Source organism: Elephas maximus, chromosome 8 (genome assembly GCF_024166365.1).
Source record: "Elephas maximus indicus isolate mEleMax1 chromosome 8, mEleMax1 primary haplotype, whole genome shotgun sequence".
Lineage (NCBI taxonomy): Eukaryota > Metazoa > Chordata > Mammalia > Proboscidea > Elephantidae > Elephas > Elephas maximus.
The window spans coordinates 37,471,990-37,495,648 of NC_064826.1; the positions used below are offsets into that span (position 1 = coordinate 37,471,990).

At 39.3% G+C, this 23,659-nt stretch overlaps 1 protein-coding gene and 1 non-coding gene across 3 annotated transcripts in view; one reads left to right on the plus strand and one right to left on the minus strand.

Annotated features, from left to right (window-relative positions):
• The window catches only part of ZNF277 (zinc finger protein 277), a 118,798-nt gene that overhangs the window by 81,333 nt on the left and 13,806 nt on the right, over positions 1-23,659 (minus strand). Inside the window, exon 1 of one of the 2 annotated variants that reach the window (XM_049893618.1) lies at positions 4,468-5,118. The exons of the other annotated variant lie outside the window; for it this stretch is intronic. The gene's annotated coding sequence lies outside the window, so the exon portion shown is untranslated. Of the gene's footprint in view, positions 1-4,467; positions 5,119-23,659 lie in introns of those variants that run through there. 2 annotated transcript variants of the gene reach the window in all.
• On the plus strand, positions 16,213-16,320 carry LOC126082316 (U6 spliceosomal RNA). Its single transcript, XR_007518553.1, has one exon. It is a non-coding gene; the product is annotated as a U6 spliceosomal RNA (small nuclear RNA).

The window sequence follows — 23,659 nt, forward strand, 5'->3', positions numbered from 1 at the left end:
CTTTATTGGTGTTCCCCAATGTCCTGCAACTGAAACCTATTTTGCTTTTAGTGTTGAAGTTTCTGACAAGAGAACTATCTTCTTGAACAGAGGAAGTTCTGAAGAGCAGGGCCTGAAGCTTTATGGACTCCCTAGAGTTTCTGAACCCAATAACTGTATAGAAAAATGGGCATATGGACATATACATTTCTCAGAGGCAAGAGTGCACAGCTTTTATCAGGTTCTCAAAGAGGTCTGTGATGTTCATAAAAGTGTCAAAGAAAAAAACCAGCAAAAAGCCCACTGGTTTAGAAAGCAAATGATATCTAAATGGCAGCGAGATAAACATTGCACAAAATGGAGTTCCTGGGTGGTGCAAATGGTTAAGTGTTTGACTATGAGGTGGTTGGAACCTACCCACAGGTGCCTCGGAAGACAGGCCGGGCAATCTACTTCTGAAAGGTCACAGCCTTGAAGATCCTATGGAGGGAGCAGTTCTATTCTATACACATGCGGTTGTCATGAGCTGGAACTGACTCAATGGCAACTTACAACATATTAAATACCACACATAACAACACTGGCGAGTGAGACAAATTTGAGGTGCTATGCTTTCCCAATACGGTGATGTAAAGCTCTAAAAGCTGGGCTTCTATAGTCTAGAGGCTTTAGTCTCCTCAGGGATAGACTGATGAAGATGATGACTAGCCATCAGTCGACAGCTTCTTTCTATCAGGCATTCTGGTAGAAAGTTTACATACAATCTTCCCATGAGGAACGCAGTTTTGTTCCTGTTAATAAGAATCATAAATGGTTATAAACTTATCCCAATGTGTCAGTGACAACACACTTCTGCAAGTCAGTCAACTGGTTATGACTTCATTCAGTGACTATACTGCCATAGTTGAAGGTCCATCAATACCTACACATTCCTGCTTCTGAGAGTCTGCCAGTTCCTGACCACCACTATTCCCAAACACCGAACTAAGATAAGCAGTCTGCTTTGTTCAGAAAGACTATGTCTTATAAGTACAGGACTCACCATCTAGCAACAGTGAACCCAGCTTTTATTTATTTATTTTTATTGTACTTTAGATGAAGGTTTACAGAGCAAACTAGTTTTTCATCAACCATTCAGTACACATTGTTTTACGACGTTGGTTAACAACCCCACGACATGTCAACACTCTCCCTTCTTGGCTCTGGTAAACCCAGCTTTTTGTTTCAGATGTTGTGTAGGAACCTCTGCCATGACAGAAACATGTCCAAGGGTCGTAGCCAGTAAGATGTTGAGGGGACTGGAATCCAAGCAGTCTGACTCCAGAGTCCAAGCTTTGAGTCATGATAGTCTACGAAGCAAATACCTTAACATTTGGATTATGATGGAAAGAGTGGTTTCTCTCTCCCTTTCTTGGTCACAGAAACGGTGCTACTGAAATATAGTAAATGGTAGTTTATTGTTGCTCCTTCCTGATTTTATTGTTATTTTTTTATGGACTCTGTGAATGGCAAATCCCTATGAAGTAAAGCAGTGTTATTCATCAATTTTTACCATCAGAAGTATCTATTTTTTAATTGAATCAAACTTAAAATATAATAGCCTCATAAATGCTAAAATTTGAAGTTTCTAAATATGCATATCGTATACTTACAGACCAATAAGATATTTATACTTAGAAGGTATTATTAGTATAAAAATATAAAAAAATTTTTTTCTTAATAATATTTAAACTTCTGGATTGTTTACAAAACATTCTGAGAGACAATCCCAGGAAACAAAATTTTTCTGTCATTAAATTACCTTTATTGATATAATTAGCTTCTTAGTCTTTAATGTATCAACACAGAAAATACACCATATGTACACAGTTTTTTCATATAAAAAGTAATTAAGAAAAATTGGCAAATATATCTAGGAACAAATGGGCACTAAAAACACTGTTTGCCATGAGAGCTTAAAGTCCACAGTTCTCTTTGTAAATGCTACACCCCCTCACTGGGTTTTTGATACCCCCTGTACAATGTTCCCCACTGGCTTTCATTCTCAGTTTTCATATCAAGCTGAAAATTCTTGGCCTGCAGCTTGGTCTTTTTAAGATCCGTAAATCTGAGCAAGCAGTCCATAAACATGGCTCAGTAATAATCCTTTTTTTTTTTATTGCATTTAAAAACGTGTCAGTAATTCGGAAGACAGGACATGAACGGACAGGAAGAAACCTATAGAGGTGGTAAAATGAGAGGGGCAGATTCCAGGAAGGAGAGCTGTTAAATGCAGGCAAGCTAAGAGCAGTGCAAAGAACTCATTGCAGAGAAATACAAAGTTATGAGTAAGGAACACCACATTATACAAAACGTTAAGTACACTCATGGTACTCATCTGCTATAAGACACTGAACAGAAGAGTAAACCTTTAGTAGAGGATAATGCTCTAAACCTTTAGCATAGTGCTTAAACAGCTAAATAGATTCTAAGGTGTTTATTGCCTTGGTATAAGTCAAAGAATGTTATTTAAAAACCAAATAACTGATTTTATTTGCAACAAAGGGTAGTTCGGGTCACCTTGCTTTAAAAAAGTTTTCTATTACGGAATATTCAAGTGAAAGCAGGCAGAATGACATAAGAGCTTTGACTAGAGGCTTTGATATTCAAGAGGATTATACAAATGAGCACTAGAGTGTCTTTTAGCGGAGAGACTATGAAGAAACTCATAAAAGCAGACACAATTCTAAAGGGACCATGAAGGTTAAAGAATGTAAGGATTTGGGGGAAATGTTACATGTGGTAATATTCAGACAAGAAGCATAAAAATAAATTAGGAGAGAATTTAACACTAAAAAATGACACATATTTTTTTCCATCTTCATTACAGAGAGTTACCATTCTTTTCTCCCTCCCAAAGCAAGAAATGGTTATCAACAAGGACTCAAATGAAATAGTCACTTTTCTTAAACTGAAAAACAAAAATGCAACCAGGAATCAGACACAGCCAGGCAAAAGAAATGCAAGCTATTAGCTCTGTGTGAGATTTAACAAATTTATCCTGTATTTTCTCTCTTTTTTTTTAAGGCAGAAAACCAAGTCCTTACCTGTTAGGTAAAAAGACTTCACAAAATGGTAAAAGGAGGCATGGCTGGTCCCAGGTGCATTATTGCCAGTTTTGAAGAAAAATGTCAAAGCTGAAACTTAATTTCCGTTACCCACACCCTTGGCTGACGCTGATGACTGACACCAGATAACTTACACCTCAGAGAAAACACAGTAGGGAATTCAAAGACTAATGCAGTGCCCAGAAAGATACTTTAAGATTTATGAAGGTATCAATGGCTGAAGCTTTTGTGGTGGCTGGAATCTTCCCAAGCTGCCTGCGCCACTCAAAAGCAGGAGAATAACTCAGGCAAGTTCTACCAAACAAAAAAAAAAGAAAAAAAACAAAACTCCAAACCCGTTGCCATCGCGTTGATTCCGACTCCAGAAATCCTAAGGATTAATTATGGTTGCCTCTCATCACAAACTCTAATCTCTCCTCACACACATTTCTGTGGTAGGATTTGAATGGCATTAACAATCCTACCAAGTCCTGAAAGAACTCTTAAAAGAAATATATTGCAAGTGTGTAAGAAGAGAACCTGAGGTGAAAAACACCAACACTCTATTCATCGCAGAAGTCAGAAAAAGATGACAAGGATGCTAAAGTGGGTACACCTCTGTTTCCATCATCTTTGCTCTTTGCCTAGTCTCTCTTGACTCACTCTCTTCTTTCTCTAGTTTTAGGAAACGGATACATTCCTTACACTCTGAAACATAATTTGAAAATTAACGTTTAGCTGGTAACTAAGACTGACCGCTTCCCAGAAATAACTGCCCTACAAAAAGCAAAACTGAGAGGTTTAGTCAATAATATCCATTGGTGTTAATTTAATGAGAGAGAAAAAAGAGAAGTGACCTAATATCCAACAATAAGAGAATGAGTAAATGAATTATGGAAATTAAGTAGTCATTAAAAATGTGTTTTGACAGGTCTAGTGGCATGGGGAAAAACTCAGAACAATGTTAAATGAAAAAATTATATAAAACCATATTTATAGTATGAGCTCTATTTTTAAAAAATATATGACTTTTTTTAAAAAAAAGAAACTACCAAACAAAGGAAGTAAACAAACAAAAAGGCTAAGCTAGAGGTGGGAAAGAAATTAGTTTTGCTTTTTCCTCCTTTTTCACGGTGGCTGCTCTAGGAGGCTTCATGCCCATATCTCAGGAAGTCTGTCTAGGATAGATGAATTTACCCGTTTAGTAAAATTTCTAAAGATAGCTTTTTCCCTTAACGTATCTTTAATTTAGTGACTGCTTAATTCATATTCCCTTTGATGTGATGTCTGGAACACTGCACAAAATGCTTCTGCTGTTACTTTTTGAGCATGTACATTTAGAACTTTCCCTCTCAATTTCTCTAGTAAAGCCTTAACATTAAGTTCTCTCTGAAAGCCTTACCTTTCTTCTTCTTTCTTAGCTCTTAAAAATAAAGTCTCCTTGGATGTCGTTGTTGTTGTTAGGTGCCATCGAGTCGGTTCCAACTCATAGTGACCCTGTGTACAACAGAACAAAACACTGCCCGGTCCTGTGCCATCCTTACAATCGTTGTTATGCTTGAACTCATTGTTGCAGCCACTGTGCCAGTTTGTCGTACTGTGGGGGCTTGCGTGTTGCTATGATGCTGGAAGCTATGCTACTGGTACTCAGGTACCAGAAGGGTCACCCGTTGAGGGCAGGTTTCAGCGGAGGTTCTAGACTAAGACAGACTAGGAAGAAGGACTCAGGCAGTCTACTTCTGAAAAGCATTAGCCAGTAAAAACTCCTTGGATAAAGTGTAAGTAAAATCATGAAAAGCAAATTAAAAAAAAAAAAAAGTCACCAGATAGTGTCTCTGGAATTACAGGTTCTTAAGTAATCTTTTTAGTAGTTAATTAGTTTCGAAAATGCAATCTTTGGAACACATCTGTAGCTTAGCTTCCTTTCTATAGATCGGGGGGCATGCCACTCATCACTCCTGATACTCTTCATTCCAGGATTTTACTCTTGTGCCTACTAGAGTTAGGAGTGTACTTTAAAAAAGAAACTCATTTTCCTTCAAATATATGGAATACTTTGGTAACAAAAAGTATTTATAATATATGATAGAGTATCAAATCTTCATTCAGTTTAATTTATGCAAAAGTAGAAAAATTCATGGTATTTTCTTTATTATATTTGGGGATAATGAAACAAAAATCAGAACATCTGCTGGCATGTTAAATGTCTTTCTAATTAAATTCAGCAGTTGAATGAGTCAATTCATTAGCAACAAGCCTGGTTTATTATCTCATTAATACAGATGGTTAATATCAGGCAGGGAGGAACAAGAAAACCTCCACAAGTACAAAAACAATTGCCAAGTGACATGGGCACCAGGAAGAATACTATTTGAAGCAAAGTGCTAAGAACTTAGCTTTTCAAAGATTAAGACTAAAATCAATCTGCTAAACATGGAAGAAAGGAGGACATTCATTTATAAAGGTATTTTTTTTAAAAAAATCACAAAGGCAAATTGGTAGCTCCGGCTCTCAAGTCTACAACATGACGGCCCTCATGCCAAATCTACCCTGCTGATACATTCTATTTGATATGTGTTTCAATTTCAGTTAGTTACCATCAAAAAATTCAAAGAGTACACACTTAAAAAACTCCAGAATTTGACCTTTTTTTTTAATACTGGGAATTCAGACTGCGAGCACGTTTCCACATGTCAACAATCCGTATCTAGGTGGGGGCTGCTTCTTTAGGGTAGGTATGCTCCCATTTGCCACAATCCTTACCACTCCCTACTAAAAACATTAAGTTGGAAGTAGTATTAATTCAAAGTGGTCATTGTTAAATGAAATGGAATACCTGTTATTATTAATCCCATTTTTCACCCCACTTCCTTCATTTGTTACCTAGCAGACCCCTTGTAGGCTCTGGGTTCATGGCCTGGGTTCTGCTATATACATTTATGTTATGCCCCATTTTCTTCACCTCACATCTGAACCCACAAATTACAATGTGGAGAGAAGCTGAGGAACTGCTAGAGACTATTTCTCTTGCCAGTTTTTTAGTTTGATGAGGGCAGAAAGTTTTCTGTTTTGTTTCTTCTGGTTCTAGCACCTTACACAGTGCCCAGCGCAAAGTAGATTCTGGGTAAATACTTGTTTGATTAGTAAACAAATGGTCATTAAACAGGGAGAAGCAAGAATAATGATGGAAACAAACCCCCTAAAATACAGCTTTTTAGGAATATTAGGTGTGGATCCAGTAAGTAAAAAATTGTGTGTTGAGTATGTTCACTGTCACCAAGAGATGATGTTTGCAGTCAGTGATGTATATAATCCCCTTTGAAAAATACTCAAAAGGAAAACAAATACCTGTTAAGTTCCTTATAGAAAACAATGTACTGTTTTCTGAGGTGTTGCCAGATAAAGGACTTTATAATCCATTACCCTATGTAAAGAACATAGAACTGTTTTGTATTTCCCCACTCTAACCACATTTCCCTAATACTTCGCAAAGAGGGGAAAGAAAATAATAGGTATTCAATAGGGTCTGAAGAATTCAGTTCAAGAATTACAGTTTTAAAACCTTTGAAATAAGCACAAGAACATCCTACTCCATCCTCTTGCTAATGGACTTCCCTGGAGATTTTCTTAAATGGCTGGCCAACACACCCTTTCCCAAGGGTAGAGATATACCCTTCATTCTTTCTAAAAAAAGGTAACTTTATTTTCTCAACAAAAACAAAGGATTTTTGTTATTTCTATGTACCCAAAAAGACATCTAGGAGATAAAATTGGGGCACTGCAGCAGCTGAACTTCAAAGTAAAGGACAGCTGAGAGAAAGGTACAAAATATTTCAAATCAGAATTATTTCAGAAAATTCATGATTTATGTTTGCTCTGCCTATAATTGAAGTTGTCAACAATCAATGTCCAAGGAAGCAGGGGTCAAGAAAGCAAACGACATATTGCACTGGGCAAATCTGCTGTACAAGGCTGCATTAAAATTTTAAAAAGGTAAGGTATCACTTTGATGACTAAGGTATGCCCAACCCAAGCCGTGGTCTTTTCAGTCGCCTCATATGCATGTGAAAGCTGGACAAGGAAAAAGGAAGACAGAAGAACTGATGCACTGGGATTGTGGTATTGACAAAGAACACTGAATATACCTTGGACTGCCAGAAGAACGATGAAATCAGTCTTAGGAGAAACAATACAAACAGAATGCTCCTCAATGTGAGGATGTTGAAACTTCTGCTCACTTACTTTGGACACACCATCAGGAGAGACCAACAACTAGAAAAAGACATCATGTTTGGTAAAGTAGTGGGTTAGCGACAATGAGGGAGAAACCCTCAATGAAATGGACTGATACAATAGCCCCAAGAATGGACTCGAATGTAGCAACAGTCATGAAGATGGCACAGGACTGGGCAATCTCGGAGCTGACTCAACAGTGACTCACCACCACCATCACCATAACATGTCTATAATATGTAAAAATCTCTTATTCACTCATTCCAGGAACATTTTTTTGGAAACCTAGTGTGCTGGGCATCAAGCTAGGACAAAGGACTAGAGAGATCTTTGTGGATCCTGATTTTGAAGCATAAGTTCAGTCACACGCAATTACAACATGCGGCATTTGTTATAAAGAAAGGTACGTATGTGCCAAGGTACAGGGAAAGATCGTGGGAAGGAGGGCACCTAAGTCTGCCAATCGAAGTCTAAGAAGGTGCCGCCAAGTTAACTGTTTGAACCAAGACCTACACACAAACAGGAGTATATGAGAGGAACAAATGGAGCTGAGGAGAGCAGGGCAGCCACAGGCACTTCAGGGAGCAAGAGGCACAAAGGCAGAGACAGCATATTCAGGGAACTAAGAATATTATTAGTATTCAGTGATCTGACTCCAATAACGAAGCAATCAAAACAGTCCAGGTGAGATGTAGTGAGGGTCTGAATTAGGGCAGCGGTGATAAAGGAGGAGGACCAAACCACAGGTGCTTATTAGATCAGGCCCACCTGGGTGATCAGACACACTGTGCTGCTACTGTTTTCTTGAATGGACTGACTTCTGGATTCCTGACCAGATGAACCTGACTTATCTTAGTTTCTGAACTCTGGCTCTGTTTTACAGGTCGGGCCTGGCAATCCACAATGGCAACTTCCTTGGGCTCTGTTCCAACATCCTGGTAGGTAGATGTTCAGTTTTTTGGAAGATCAGCAATTTTAACTTTCAGACTGTTTTTCACCAGCTCAAATTTCTGCCTGGCTCTACAGGTTCTGGGGCCTGCCTGCCTCTTAAAAATTTTGTGACAAAGTTAACTTGTTCTTTTTTTTGATAATTCTCTATTGTATCTGCTTCTCATTTTTTTGTTCTCTAAGCCATGGCTTCTGAAAGATCCTTGGCTTTACTGTATGCTTCCGACGCTTTTCAGAATATAAAGGATGAGTTACTAACTACAGGCAGAAAAGGTACTTTTTAAAATACTCCTTTCCAAAAGGTGATACTTCTCAGCATCTACATATCAAAACATAGTAGCTTTCCACCTAAGAAACAATAGCAGGGAGAAAAAAAATTGCTTTTATAGTCTGAGTCATTAGCTATTACGACAGACTTACTGGCAATTGCTTGGCTTTTTCTTATGCTTATTAATAACAGGTAAGTAAGGAATAGGAAACTAGTTTTCAGTGCCTAAAATCAATCAGACACTCCCCACTGCCGTATTTTATCTCAACACAAATTGTATCCAGCCAGTACTTTGGAGTATTAATAAATTTAGGTGACATTAAAAAAAAAGTAAAATAAAATCCTTGTTACTCATGTTAGCAGAACTCAAAGACACATACACACGCACACACAAAAGCTGGCTGTGATGCTGCTGCCCATTACAGCACTGTCTATCCTGCGCACCAAAAGTGGTTCTAAGACTTTGTTGTGTATCCGAAACACCCGGAACTCGGTAAAACACAGATTGCTGGGTTCCACCCAGTTCCTGATCCAGCAGGTTTGGGATGGGGCATGGGAATTCACAGTTCTAACACCAGGTGATGCTGGTGCTGCTGAGGAACCATATTTTGAGAACCACTGCTGTACATCAACACAGAGTGTGGGTGTGGACGACGAGCTGGTGTCCCAATTGTGGTTTACCACCTTCTAAAATGTTTCGGGGGGAAAAAAATCAGCGACTCCAATCTAGTCAGACAGCTTACAAAGTTAAGTCACTATCCTTTAAGGAATGAAAATAAGAGAAATGCAAGTGTGTTTCATGGCTATGTTAACAGAGATGCTCAGTGGGAGAGCTTAGGATGCTGCAGTTTCATTAGCATGATCCAGTGTTGCTATGGGGACCAACTGGAGAGGAATCATCAGTACACAAAGGAATGAGAAGAGGGGAACTGAGGAATTAAAAAAAGAACATTTCTGAGAACATAAAGCAAAGTCATATTGCCCATTTCCTGGTATTTATATAAATTAAGGTATAAATTCTCTAACAATGCGATAAAGCCATATATAGATCTCTCCATCTTTAGAAGATGCATAGTCGTTCTGTGATTCAGTGACACTGCACTTGAATACACAGGCCTAAACACTCTTATTTGAGGAGTGCATTTCATGACTACTTTTCAGATAGGAAACAGAAGCAGGGAGGTGCCAGTGTTTTGCCTAAAGTCCAAGGGTTTCACTGGCAGAGAACATTGCAGGCCCCCAGATTGTGGGTTTGCTGATTCTACTCTGACAGTCTCCAAGAATCAGGCAGAGCTGTTTTTCTCCTAGGGACACTATGGGCATATATGTATAATACAGCTTTTGGCCATTAAAGAGCTTTTTTTCCCTCTTTGTGTCTCAAGAAGACCACAGCTCTACCTCTGTAGTGGACAAAGGAACAATACCCGTGGACTTGTGCTCTATTCACTAGCCCTTTTAAGGAACATGCTAAAAGAACAGCAGGGTTCTATGGTTACCTGTTAAAACGTCGAGTTGATTCTGACTCACAGCAACCCTCCGGGATAGAGCAGAACTGCCCCATAGGGTTTCCAAGGAGTGGCTGGTGGATTTGAACTGCCGACCTTTTGGTTAGCAGCTGAGTTCTTAATCACTGCACTACCAGGCCACTTTATTCCAGGGCTTCAAACCTGTTCATTCTGGTTCTAACTCCTGCTGAGAACTTGCATTTCTAACAAGTTCCCAGAAAATTATACTGTAGGAATCACCTGGGTATCTTGTTAAAATGTACATTCTGATTCAGTATATCTGGGGTGGAAATGTAAATTCTCAGCAGAGAACTTGTTAGAAATGCAAATTCTCAGCAGGGGTCAGAACCAGACAGAACTAGTTTGAAGACCTGCTTTATTCTCAGTTCAGTATTCCACTCAGAGGCCTAGTCTTTCTTCTCCTTTATTGTAATAAACAAGCCTCTTGCACGGAAAACACAGCTGTAATCCAAAGGAAATGATCACAAACAATGAATGTCTCATTAGCCTTATGCTTCTTAAATAATGAAATTGGAAAAATACAAATAATAGCTCTTCGTTATGCATGTAGTTCAGCAAAATATTTCAGTAAACTGTTCATATATTTGTGCATCAATGTACAAAAAGTTACGTAAGCCCACAAGGTATGCATGGGATTGAAGTTAGCTATGCTTGCCGAAGCTGGGTCAGTCTTACAAGTTAATTGCTCATTTATGTGTCCTGGCTCAAGGGGTATTGAAAAGGCCTCCATTTCTCAAAAATGCATCCTGGTTTTGATGCACAAAATCATATCAATATTGATCCTTTCTTTTTGCATTACACAGTGCCCTCTGCAGTGAGCAGTCTTTAAAAATGCAAGCTATCACTGAAAGTATACTGTGCCACTAACAACCTCAGTGCAGTTTACCAGGTCATTTGCAGAAGGAATTCGATGAATCAATCAACACAATGCACCCCGTTTGCTCTGTACAGAGCGAAGCACAATGAAGCACAGAAAGACAGATGAACTTCAAGGAGCCTCCAGTCCAATTTATGAAACAAAATATATACACATAAAACAAAAATGTAAATAATATTTGAATGCCAAGTAATTTGGCATATTATAAAGTAATATTTCTCAAACTGTTTTTAAGATGGAACTCTTTTCCAAACTATCTTACATAAAATCCCAATATATAAAATTAATAAAAGCAGAACTTCCTTAGTTACAGACGAGACAGAGGGGAGGCCAAGGGAGCCATCTGCGCTAGCTGCTCCTCACCCCCAAAGGGGCTCTTTGGAGCCTGCAGAATCTGGGAGTACAGTTTAAAAATCATCAAGTTTAGCACAAACCAGACATTCCTCTCTACCTGGTAATTCTGACAAAGACATATCACGGGGTGGGGCTGGGGGACAACTATTAAAGTGTTCTTTTTATTTTTTATGGAATTAAAATGTTGTCGCCATTCTTTTCTCCCAACACTATGACCATGCAAAAGTTCTTTAGTTTAAAAGAAAATGCAGTGACAATAGATTCATACTCAGGATTAAAAAAAACAAAAAACAAAAAACTCCCATTAATCAATAAAAAAAAAAGCAAACAATCCAACGGTAAAAAAAAAAAGGGGGGGGCGGGGCAAAGCATATAAATAGGCAGTTTTTACATGCGGAAACTAGACTGACCAAAAGACACACAAAAAGATACTACCCTCTCAAGCAATCAAGGAACTGTTACGCGCGTATTTTATACAAAAGAAAGTGACACAACCACCTCAAGGCACCAGAGATGGTTAGATAATAAGGAGGTCACCATATTAATTTTGGAAAAAGGTATTAAGGACTCCAATTAGAGGGCAATGGGAAAGGAAAGAAACAATGGGTGTTAAAGATCCAGGGAAGTATAATCATTAGGCTTCAGAAAAGATGTGAAAGAGAGGTATAACTAAAACAAAAACAAAATGAAGTCACAATACAAGGGTTTATATGCTTTCTCCACTTCATCCTACCCTCTTTTCTCCTGAAAGCAGTGCCAGTGGATATGGGTAAGCAAGCATGAGGCTCTTTGCTGGCAGTGTTGGGGACGAGGGAAGAGAGAAGTTTTCTCCTAGCTTTAGTTGTGGGAAACTGCTTACCAAAGAAAAGAAGATGAATGTTTCCGTTTCAGATGCTCTGGGCAATAGCTGTTGTAAGATGTCCAGAACAGCTATGGAATGGAGCTTCACCCTTGCACTGACCTGGAAAGGACATCGGAGTGGGACCTAAGAAGCTACAACCATACAGAGCTCAAGTTCTTTCTCACTTCTTTCCCTCTGCCTGCTCGTCCTTCTTTTTCTTTTCCCTTCTCCTCTTTTTACCTTGTGTGAGAGCCCCAATAAGGTAGGAGGGTAGCTGGGGCTTCAGCTGGCAGTATCTCTCACCTTGGCCAAGCTGCACTGGCCCTCAGGGCCACTGGATCTGAAAGCAATTTATGGACTGATGGCTGTCACTGTCTTGGGGTGGGGGTGGAAGGGGAGGGATAACTGGAAAAAAAAAAAAAGGGGGTACTCATTACTTGAAAGACCATGAGCCAAAATGACTGGGAGAAGAGTGGTCACTAACAAATTAGAAAGCCAGGAAGAGTTTCTGAAGGGAGGGCTAGAAAAGAGAGTATGTGTGAGAAAAAAATTCTGTTTTTGGCATGGTAAACATTTCAAAAGGTATATAATTATTCAAAAGATATATAATTTGTGCTCTTCTGTGCCAGTAACTAGGTATTCAAAGTAGAAATAAAATAACAGGATTTATGCTACTTTTCCTAGGCAACAGAGAGTGGAATACACTACAATTCATCTGTGAAAATTGTTCGTAATTGCCTTGGGGAATTTTTGTCTAATCATATAAATAATTGCATATTATAAAGCTTTAAACTACTAAATTATAAAAATTATACTTAATGCCTAGATCAAGATTATAAATAGAAAGTGTAGGTTAATTGTTTAAGAAATATACCATCTAATCACATGATCATAAATTCTACGTACTTTACTGAAATTAGGCAACTAAATGACATCACTAGCACGGAGATCTTCAGTTATCTTACCAGATAGAGGTAATAAAGAAAACCATATATATATATTATATATATATATATGCGGTTTAAAAAAAAAAACTGGTTGGGTAAAATGTACTTATTCTTTTTCTATTCCTTCTGTCTCTCTCTGCATATGTAAATTCTTGTCTACCAATTTCTCTGTTTTAATTCTACAGAAGTAAAAGTCACTGGTACCCAGAATGTCAATGGGCCCACCTTGATAAACAGAAGTATGTTATGATCTAAAAACACAACAACAGAAAGAAACATTTGGAATCTCAATAGGTTACATAAACAGAGAACCTAGTTGGGAGAACTGCTGCTTGTTACATAGCAGACAAGCAAGAGCAACTTTTATTTACAGTTTCATATAAAAGATACCTAATGCAAAATTTTAGAAAGGGATACAACTGGAAAAAAAAACGTTGATATTTCAAAAATGAAAACTGGGACCTGTGTTTCAGTATTTAGAGATACTGAGATGCATGGGAATACTCCGTGCATTAAATTGCTCATTAAAATATAATAACGGTTTTGTTTTCAAAAACAAACAAACCACTCTACATTTTAAATGCTTCTGCATTCAATGGACAGCACTACTAAAGTCACCACTAAAATGACAATATGCCAAGAGCAAAGAGATCTAGGGTTCCGATGACAGTGCTGATGCTAAAAACTAGTTGTTTGACCTATGTTTTTTGCTTCTTAATTTGGTCATCTGGTAAATGGAGTTGAAGTGAGGAAAATGAGATCAGGCATAGGACGATGCTCCAGAAAATACAGCTTGCTAATGATGTGGCGAGGATGGTGGAGAAGAGCCAGTGTAGCCTTGCTTCTTCTGCAAGGATAGTGTTCTCTAGGCAGAAGGGAAGACAATGGAACCAGGGGTGCCTCTGCTTCAGCACTGGACACACCAAACCAAAAAACCAAACCCATTGCCATGGAGTTGATTCTAATCATTCTAATCATAGAGACCCTACAAGACGCAGCTCCCCATAGGATTCCCGAGGCTGTAAATCTTTATGGAAGCAGGCTGCCACATCTTTCTCCCATGGAGTAGCTGGTGGGGTCGAACTGTCAACCTCTCGGTTAGCAGTTGGGCACTTACCCACTGTGCCCCAGGGCTCCACTGGACACACCAAAAAACCCCATTACCTTCAAGTTGAATTTCGATTCACAGGGACCCAACAGGACAATGTACAACTTCCTCATAGGGTTTCCAAGGTATAAATCTTTAGAGAAGCACACTGCCACAACTTTCTCCCACAGAGAGGCTGGTGGGCTTGAACCACCAACCTTTTGGTTAGCAGCCTAGTGTTTAATCACTGCGTCACCAGGGCTCCTAATGGACATAGAACAGATGTCTAATTTCAGGAGTAATGTTGACATTTACTGGCATGTGAACATAAAATGTAAGAGCAAAGTATGTCACTGTCACAACTCTAATATTGAAGCTGAAATATGAAACGGGTAACAGAAAATGAAGCACTAAGAAGAGGAAACAAAAAATTCAGCGTGGATGGTTAGCTTTTGGGTGGACACAGGGAATCAGCAAGAACATTTCATAGAAAAAGTGAAGGTAATATCTGAACTGACTCTTGAGGAATGAATAGGAAGGAGTTGAGGAGGCAGAGAAGGCCAGGGAAGTTGTTCTAAACAGAGGGAATATACGAATTAGGGTTAGACTGGAAGGTAGACTGGTCAGAAGATGACTTTAGGCTGTCGAAATACGCAGAGAATATGGGAGTGGATCATTCAAGTAACCTTAGGCTTTTAAAACAACTAGCCGTCATTGTGAAGTTTATAATGTACTCCACTGACTACTGACAAAACTTCAGTGCAGTGAAATGATAGGACAAGAACTTCATCACTAGGTTCTTGACTTAGCACAAAAACATTTGATATATAAACATTAAGACATAACTGCACTAACAACAAAACTGCTATTAAACTGATATTCGGGTTCAGGACTCAGGGTGATCTTGAGAATAGCCATCTTGAAGAGCAGCCAATTTCAACTCTTGCCCATCCATTTCAACAGCTAAGTGATCACCAACTGGTAATGCTGGCTACTGTTTGTGAATGTACACATGCATACACTTCCAGTAATCTCAGAGAAGTGGCCTGAATTCTCAGTACTTCATTTGTTATCTGGCTTCCAAAGTGATTCAAAGTAGCTAAGTCAACTCAGAACAGGTAGTGGAGAGGAACACCTGAAAATTCAGAGTGTTACCCTTTATGAAATTTAACTGTTAATCCACAAAGCTATCTCAGGAAGAACATTTTGTTCTAACTCTCCAAAATGAATACATCTTATTTGACTTTACAGGGTTTCTTCTTTTTTTTTAAGGTCTTTGCAATTATTATTATTATTTTTTTATTGTACTTTAGATGAAGGTTTACAGAACAAATTAGCTTCTCATTGAACAGTTATTACACATGTTGTTTTACGACATTGGTTAACAACCCCACGACATGTCAACACTCTCCCTTCTTGACCTTGGATTCCCTATTACCCGCTTTCCTGTTCCCTCCTGCCTTCTAGTTTACAGGGTTTCTTCTGTTGTTCAGGGGATACCTGGTCCTTTTCCTTTAATTCACATTCTGTTTGCTTTCTCCTGAGACTTCAATCTTAATTACTCAGACTCCCAATCCCTGTCTTAATTTCCTACATGTCACTATCCAGTTTTAAAATCATCTATCCAGTCTTTAATATATCACAATTATGGGATAGAGGCTTTGAAATCACTTTCAATCGGGGCGGGGAGGGTTGTTTTTTCCTTCTCATTTTGTGGCGGCAGTCCCTGGATACTGTTGCTGCTTTCACCAAGGGAGCTAACTGAAGAAAGCAGCAGAATACATTAAATTGATACAAATCTTCTTTCCTAATGAAGTGGAAACTACTATCTTGTCTGTTTTTTGAAATAATAGATTAGATTTTCCTCCCAAATTACATATTTGAAAGAAATATAATTGATATTAGCCATGAATACATAAAATAAGTTGTACACTCATCAATTAATTCAAAGATTTTATGAATTAGGAAACTATTGAGACCAATGTACCACATAAATAGTATCATGCTGCTGTGCCTGCTTACTTTCAGAAATAAAGGGAGATTATCATTCATTTGAAAAAAAATTAATGCTTGTTTTGGCAGCACATACACTGAAATTGAGAACGATACAGAGAAGATGAGCATGGCTCCTGCGCAAGGGTGACAGGCAAATTCACGAAGCCTTCCATATTTACCATGTATATGAAACTAAACGGGCACACCAGCCCAGGGGCAAGGACAAGAAGGCAGGAGGGGACAGGAAAGCTGAATGAATGGAAATGGGGGAACCCAAGGTTGAGAAGGGGAGAGTGTTGACACGTCACAGGCTTGGAAACCAACGTCTCAAAACAATATGTGTATTAACCGCTTAATGAGAAACTAACTTGCTCTGAAACTTTCACCTAAAACACACACACACGCGCAAAATAAAGAAAAGCAGTAAAAACATTCATAGGTAGTAATCTATTATATTAATTAGTCATAAAAATGGAAAATAAATTAGGGGAGTGGGGAGATGGAAAGAGCCAAAAAACAATCTGAAAAACTGCAATCTATCACTAGGACCAGATGGTATTCACCAGAGACTTCAGAGGTACCCGAGCCGCTCACAAAATACGCCGCTTATCATTAAAAAGAAGTACTACAGCAGAAGGCTAAACTCCTCTGAAATATGGATGAGGGTGACCTTGGACGTTATCAGCTGTGCTAAACCAGAATAAAGGATTTTTTTTTTATGTATGTAAGTTTTTAATGAGAGAATTACAGTGATAAACCAGCATCTCCCCTTTCTGGTTTATAGGACTAAATGTCACTTCAATTAATGTATTAACATTTTAAAAGGGTGTTTTATTTTGCATCTATAAATGATATTTTATACATATATTATTCCAAAGACATACAATCCCCCACCCCCAAAATGATTTAGGGTCTTGTTTGAAAATTTTTAGAAGATTTGTACAAAATCTGAAACTTAATTAGGAGTATCTGGTAAACCTTGCCATGGACACCCCCCCCACCCAAAAAAAATCAGAGTTGCAGGAGTATATGGCCATTTTAGGAGTCCTGGTGGTATAATGGTTAAGCATGTGGCTGCTAACTGAAAGGTCTGTGGTTCAAACCCACCAGCAGCTCCTCGGGGGGAAAAGACCTGGCGATCTGCTCCTATAAAGTTTACAGCCTATGAAATCCCATGGGGCAGTTCTACTCTGTCCTATAGGGTTGTTATGAGTTGAAATCAACTTGACGGCACACAGCAACGACAACATGGCAGCTTTTAATCACGGAAAACAAATCAACTGCGAAACTTCTTAGAAATAATTAGGAAAAGCTTGACTTAAAATTTTATTTCCATCTAGAAAATAAAAAAAAATGTAAAAGTGCAAGTTTCCACATTACCAAGTCAAGTGTCCCTCAATGACTAGACTTTACCCTCAATCTGGGCATCTTAGATTATTCTTCTAATATGGGACTCACACCTGAGGAGTGGTTATAAGTTAGAAAGGAAAAAGAAAACCTTTCCCTGCCTCTGTGGTTGAGCAGCAACGGGAAATTAAATTAGTGGACCAGGCAATGGTGAGTCCTGAATAAGAAATGCTTTCATTTTGGGCTTTTCCTGTAAGCATAAAGAAAGCATTGCTGGTTCTTGAACTGGAAGGTGGTATGATGAGGTACCATTTTAGAAAGACTTACTTAGAGTGGCAGTCAGTTTAGCATGCAAAAGGACCAAGTTCTATCGAAAAGAGTCACCTAACTACCTTCCTCACTCTGCATCCATCCTTACATTAAGACTGCCAGAAGAATGTTTCTACGCAGCACATCTGATTTGTTATTACTCACCCACCTAAAACACTCTCATCATCCAGGGGGTAATCCAAGTTCTTCTGCATGGCCAACAAGGTCCTTTTTATTAGCCCTTTTGTTACTATTGGTGTAACTGTACAGCAGCTACCCCTTATAACTTCAGACCTCATAGGTAGTACCTTATTCTGGTTCTAATGCATTTAGCATCAAGGTGGGTCCCTTTTGAAATGCATGCAGCTCTGCGGACAGGAGTTGGAGCCTCATTGTTGCGTAGGTTGAACATTCTATTAAGTGATGCTTCCTGGATGTGTTAGTTTTGTCAACTTTTGCTTTTTTCTTTCCTTTATTTCTGCGAGATAAGGCTTTCCAAGCCGTGGTGGCACAGCGGTTAAGAACTGGGCTGCTAATCAAAAGGCCAGCAGTTTGAATCTATCAGCCGCTCCTTAGAAACCCTATGAGGCAGTTCTACTCTGTTCTACACGGTCGCTATGAGTCAGGAATTGACTCAATGGCAACAGGTTTGGAATGGGTTTTATGTGATAGTTAGGGAGCCCTGATGGGTTTGTTTTGGTTTGCCTGTGTCGTATTTGGAAAATCAGAGATTCCCCATGTAACCTAAAGGAAAGGCACTCGCAATAAACCATCTATTTAGTTCTTATTGGTATACTTTCATTCCACAGACTGGTGGCACCACAGCACCACTCACCTCATTGAAGGCTTGTACTACCAGATCATATATCTCAAAATTGATTAACTCGTATCAAAAATTTTAAATTCACCTTTGAATCGGCATGTCATAATTAGTGAAAACACACAGCATCAAAAATTAAGAAAAACAAAAATCTAGTAACAAAAGGTTTGAAGCTCTTGTCCACTTCTCTAGCCTTGTCCCATACTCCACCGCTTCATTTTGTTGTTGTTAGGTGCCATCGAGTCGGTTCCGACTCATAGTGACCCTATGCACAACAGAATGAAACACTGCCTGGTCCTCCACCATCCTCACAATCATTATGCTTGAGCCCATTGTTCCAGCCACTGTGTCAATCCACCTCGTTGAGGGTCTCCCCCTTTTCTGCTGACCCTGTACTTTGCCAAGCATGGCATCCTCCTCCAGAGACTTGTCCCTCCTGACAACATGTCTAAAGTATGTAAGACGCAGTCTCTCCATCCTTACTTCTAAGGAGCATTCTGGTTGTACTTCTTCCAAGGCAGATTTATCCTTTCTTCTGGCAGTCCACGGTATAGTCAATATTCTTCCACAACACCACAATTCAAAGGCATCAATTCTTCTTTGGTCTTCCTTATTCATTGTCCAGCTTTCACATGCATATGATGGAACTGTAAATATCATAGCTTGGGTCAGGCGCACCTTATACTTCAAGGTGACATCTTTGCTCTTCAATACTTTAAAGAGGTCCTTTGCAGCAGATTTACCCAATGCACTGCAACTTTTGATTTCTTGACTGCTGCTCCCATGGGTACTGATTGTAGATCCAAGCAAAATGAAATCCTTGACAACTTCAATCTTTTCTCCGTTTACCACGATGTTACTCATTGGTCCAGTTGTGAGGATTTTTGTTTTCTTTATTTTGAGGTGCAATCCATACTGAAAGCTGTGGTCTTTGATCTTCATTAGTAACTGCTTCAAGTCCTCTTCACTTTCAGCAAGAAAGGCTGTGTCATCTGCATAACGCAGGTTGTTAATGAGTCTTCCTCCAATCGTGATGCCCCGTTCTTCTTCATGTAGTCCGGCTTCTCGGATTATTTGCTCAGCATACAGATTGAATAGGTATGGTGAAAGAATACAACCCTGGCGCATACCTTTCCTGACTTTAAACCAATCAGTATGCTCTTGTTCTGTCCAAACAACTGCCTTTTGATCTATGTAAGGTTCCTCATGAGCACAATTAAGTGTTCTGGAATTCCCATTCTTTGCAACGTTATCCATAATTTGTTAAGATCCACGTAGTTAATAAAACACAGGTAAACATCCTTCTGGTATTCTCTGCTTTCAGCCAGGATCCATCTGACATCAGCAGTGATATCCCTGGTTCCATATCCTCTTCTGAATCCAGCCTGAATTTCTGGCAGTTCCCTGTTGATATACTGTGGCAGCCGTTTTTGAATGATCTTCAGCAAAATTCTGCTTGTGTGTGATATTAATGATATTGTTCTATAATTTCCACATTCGGTTGGATCACCTTTCTTGGGAACAGGCATAAATATAGATCTCTTCCAGTCAGTTGGCCAGGAAGCTGTCTTCCACACTTCTTGGCATAGGCGAGTGAGCACCTCCAGCACTGCATCCATTTGTTGAAACATCTCAATTGATATTCCATCAATTCCTGGAGCCTTGTTTTTTTGCCAATGCCTTCAGAGCAGCTGTGACTTCTTCCTTCAGTACCATCAGTTCCTGATCACATGCTACGTCTTGAAATGGTTGAACATTGACCAATGCTTTTTGGTATAATGACTGTGTATTCTTCCATTTTGTTTTGATGCTTCCTGAGTCATTTAATATTTTCCCCATAGAATCCTTCACTATTGCAACTCAAGGCTTAAATTTTTTCTTCAGTTCTCTCAGCTTGAGAAATACCGAGTGTTCTTCCCTTTTGGTTTTCCATCTCCGGCTCTTTGCACATGTCATTATAATACTTTACTTTGTCTTCTCAAACCACCCTTTGAAATCTTCTGTTCAGTTCTTTTACTTCATCATTTCTTCCTTTTGCTTTAGCTGCTCGACGTTCGAGAGCAAGTTTCAGAGTCTTCTCCGACATCCACCTTGGTCTTTTCTTTCCTGCCTTTTCAATGACCTCTTGCTTTCTTCATGTATGATGTCCTCGATGTCATTCCACAACTCGTCTGGTCTTTGGTCACCGGTGTTCAATGCGTCAAATCTATTCTTCAGATGCTCTCTAAATTCAGGTGTGATATTTTGGCTCTTGTGGACTTGCTCTGATTTTCTTCAGTTTGAGCTTGAACTTGAATATGAACAACTGATGGTCCGTTCCACGGTCGGCCCCTGGCCTTATTCTGACTAATGATATTGAGCTGTTCCATCATCTCTTTCCACAGATGTAGTCAATTTGATTTCTGTGTGTTCCATCTGGTGAGGTCCATGTAGTCACCATTTACCTTGGTGAAAGAAGGTATTTGTAATGAAGTTGCTGTTGGTCTTGCAAAATTCTATCATTTGATCTGCTTCTATCACCAAGGCCATATTTTCCAACTAGTGATCCTTCTTAGTTTCCAACTTTCACATTAAAATCACCAGTAATTATCAATGCATCTTGATTGCATGTTTGATCAATTTCAGACTGCAGCAGCTGATAAAAATCTTCTATTTCTTCATCTTTGGCCCTAGTGGTTGGTGCAGCAGCTGATAAAAATCTTCTATTTCTTCATCTTTGGCCCTAGTGGTTGGTGCGTATATTTGAATGACAGTCCTATTAACTGGTCTTCCTTGTAGGCATACGGATATTATCCTATCACTGACAGCGTTGTACTTCAGGATAGATCTTGAAACATTCTTTTTGACGATGAATGCAACACCATTCCTCTTCAAGCTGTCATTCCCAGTACACTATATGATTGTCTGATTCAAAATGGCCAATACCAGTCCATTTCAGTTCACTAATGCCTGGGATATTGATGTTTATGCGTCCCATTTCATTTTTCACGATTTCTAATTTTCCTAGATTCATACTTCGTACATTCCAGGTTCCAATTATTAATGGATGTTTGCAGCTGTTTCTTCTCATTTTGAGTCATGCCATATCAGCAAATGAAGGTCCCGAAAGCTTGACTCCATCCACGTCATTAAGGTCGACTCTCCTTTGAAGAGGCAGCTCTTCCCCAGTCGTCTTTTGAGTGCCTTCCAACCTGGGGGGCTTATCTTCCAGCACTACATCAGACAGTGTTCCCCTGCTATTCATAAGGTTTTCACTGCCCAATTTCCTTCCCAAGTAGACCGCTGGGTCCTTCTTCCTAGTCTGTCTTAGTCTGGAAGCTCAGCTGAAACCTGTCCTCCACAGGTGACCCTGCTGGTATATGAATACTGGTGGCATAGCTTTCAGCATCACAGCAACAGGCAAGCCCCCAGAGCACAACAAACTGACAGACACATGGGGGCACTTCATTTTAGGCTCTGGTAATATGCACGTATAGGGCATCTCCAAACCTTTCCTCTGTCAAGAAGGCCTATCCCTTCCCTGACCACTTGGCAAAGACCTCTGCCCAGGTACTCCCTCCTTGTGAGCTCTACCCTGTCCTCCTAAACAGGTTAGTAGCAAAAAGGATGGAGTTCTCTAGTGACTTTGATAGGATCTTTTTATTGCACTTTTGCATTATTTCCTGTACCAGACAGATGGCTCCTTCAGGGGAGAAACTTTGTCTTGTTCTTTTTGGTACCTTTAGGGCCTCACATATAATTAAAAAAAAAAAAAATAGTGTTCAATAAATGCTTGCTGAAACTGAGAGCCTGAGAAGATCAAGGGTGTCTTTTTTCCTGGAGACAACTGTTTGTAGGCACTCTTAGCTTTTAACTAGGGAGATGGTACTAACTGCTTTTTGAGTCCGCTTGGCTCAAACCTATGAAACACCCACAGCCACATAAACAAGGGCTGAGAGCACCAGGTACTTCTTAATTCTTATAGGATGGTTATTATATCTGGTATTTTGTTCCATGTGATCTCGTACTACTTCTCTCTGAAGCCTGAATCTTAGAGCAGAGTTTCTAAAATATTCCCGGTGGGTATCTTGCTCTTTTTTTGCATTGTTGTTTTTATGCAGGCTGATACTCTAGACTTGTTATTGTTGTTGTTAGCTACCATCCAGTCGGCTCCTGACTCATGGAGACCCCAAGTCCAACAGAATCAAATGCTGCCTAGCTTTTTTCCATCCCCATGATCTGTTGCAGTTAGGACTGATTTCACAGGGTTTTCATTTGCTGATTTTCTAAAGTAGGTTACCAGGCCCTTCTGTCTAGTCTTATTCTGGAAGCTTCACTGAAACCTGTCCACCATGGGTAACTCTGCTGGTATTTGAAATACTGGTGGCATAGCTTCCAGCATCATGGCAACATGCAAGCCACCACAGTATGATAAAATGACAGATGGGTAGTAGCATCCTGGATTAGGGTAGGCCCTAAAGCCAATGATGGGTGTCCTCATAAGAGACAGAAAAGGAGAAGACAAATAGAGGGTCATAGGAGAAAAGGCCAAGTGAAGACTGAAGCAAAGAATGGAATGACAGTGCCACCAGAAGCCGAAAAGAGGCAAGGAAGGATTCTCCCCAACAGGCTCTGAAGGAAGCGTGGCACTTTCATTTAGGAGTTCTGACCTTCAAAACTGCAAGAGAATAAATTTCTGTTGTTTTAAGTCAGAATTTGTTATGGCAGCCCTAGGAAACTAATACAGAATATATCAGCTGAACTATTAGAATTAAAAATTTGTCTCTCTACCATCAGGTAATAGGATACTCCTGGGTAAGTCCATAGTATAATATAATTAAGGCTACAAAGAAGTATATAGCTAATTCAGCCTAGGGTTCAGGTATGCCTTTACATAGAAAGTACTATTTAAGCCGTGGTTTGAAGTAGGAGTATAACTTTACAAAAAGTGAAGGCGGGGGTATATATTTATAATTCAGGTTACAGTATTTATGAAGTGTAACTTATAAAGGATATAACTTTTGCTAAAATTAGAGAAGATGCCTATCAGTACATGAAAACGT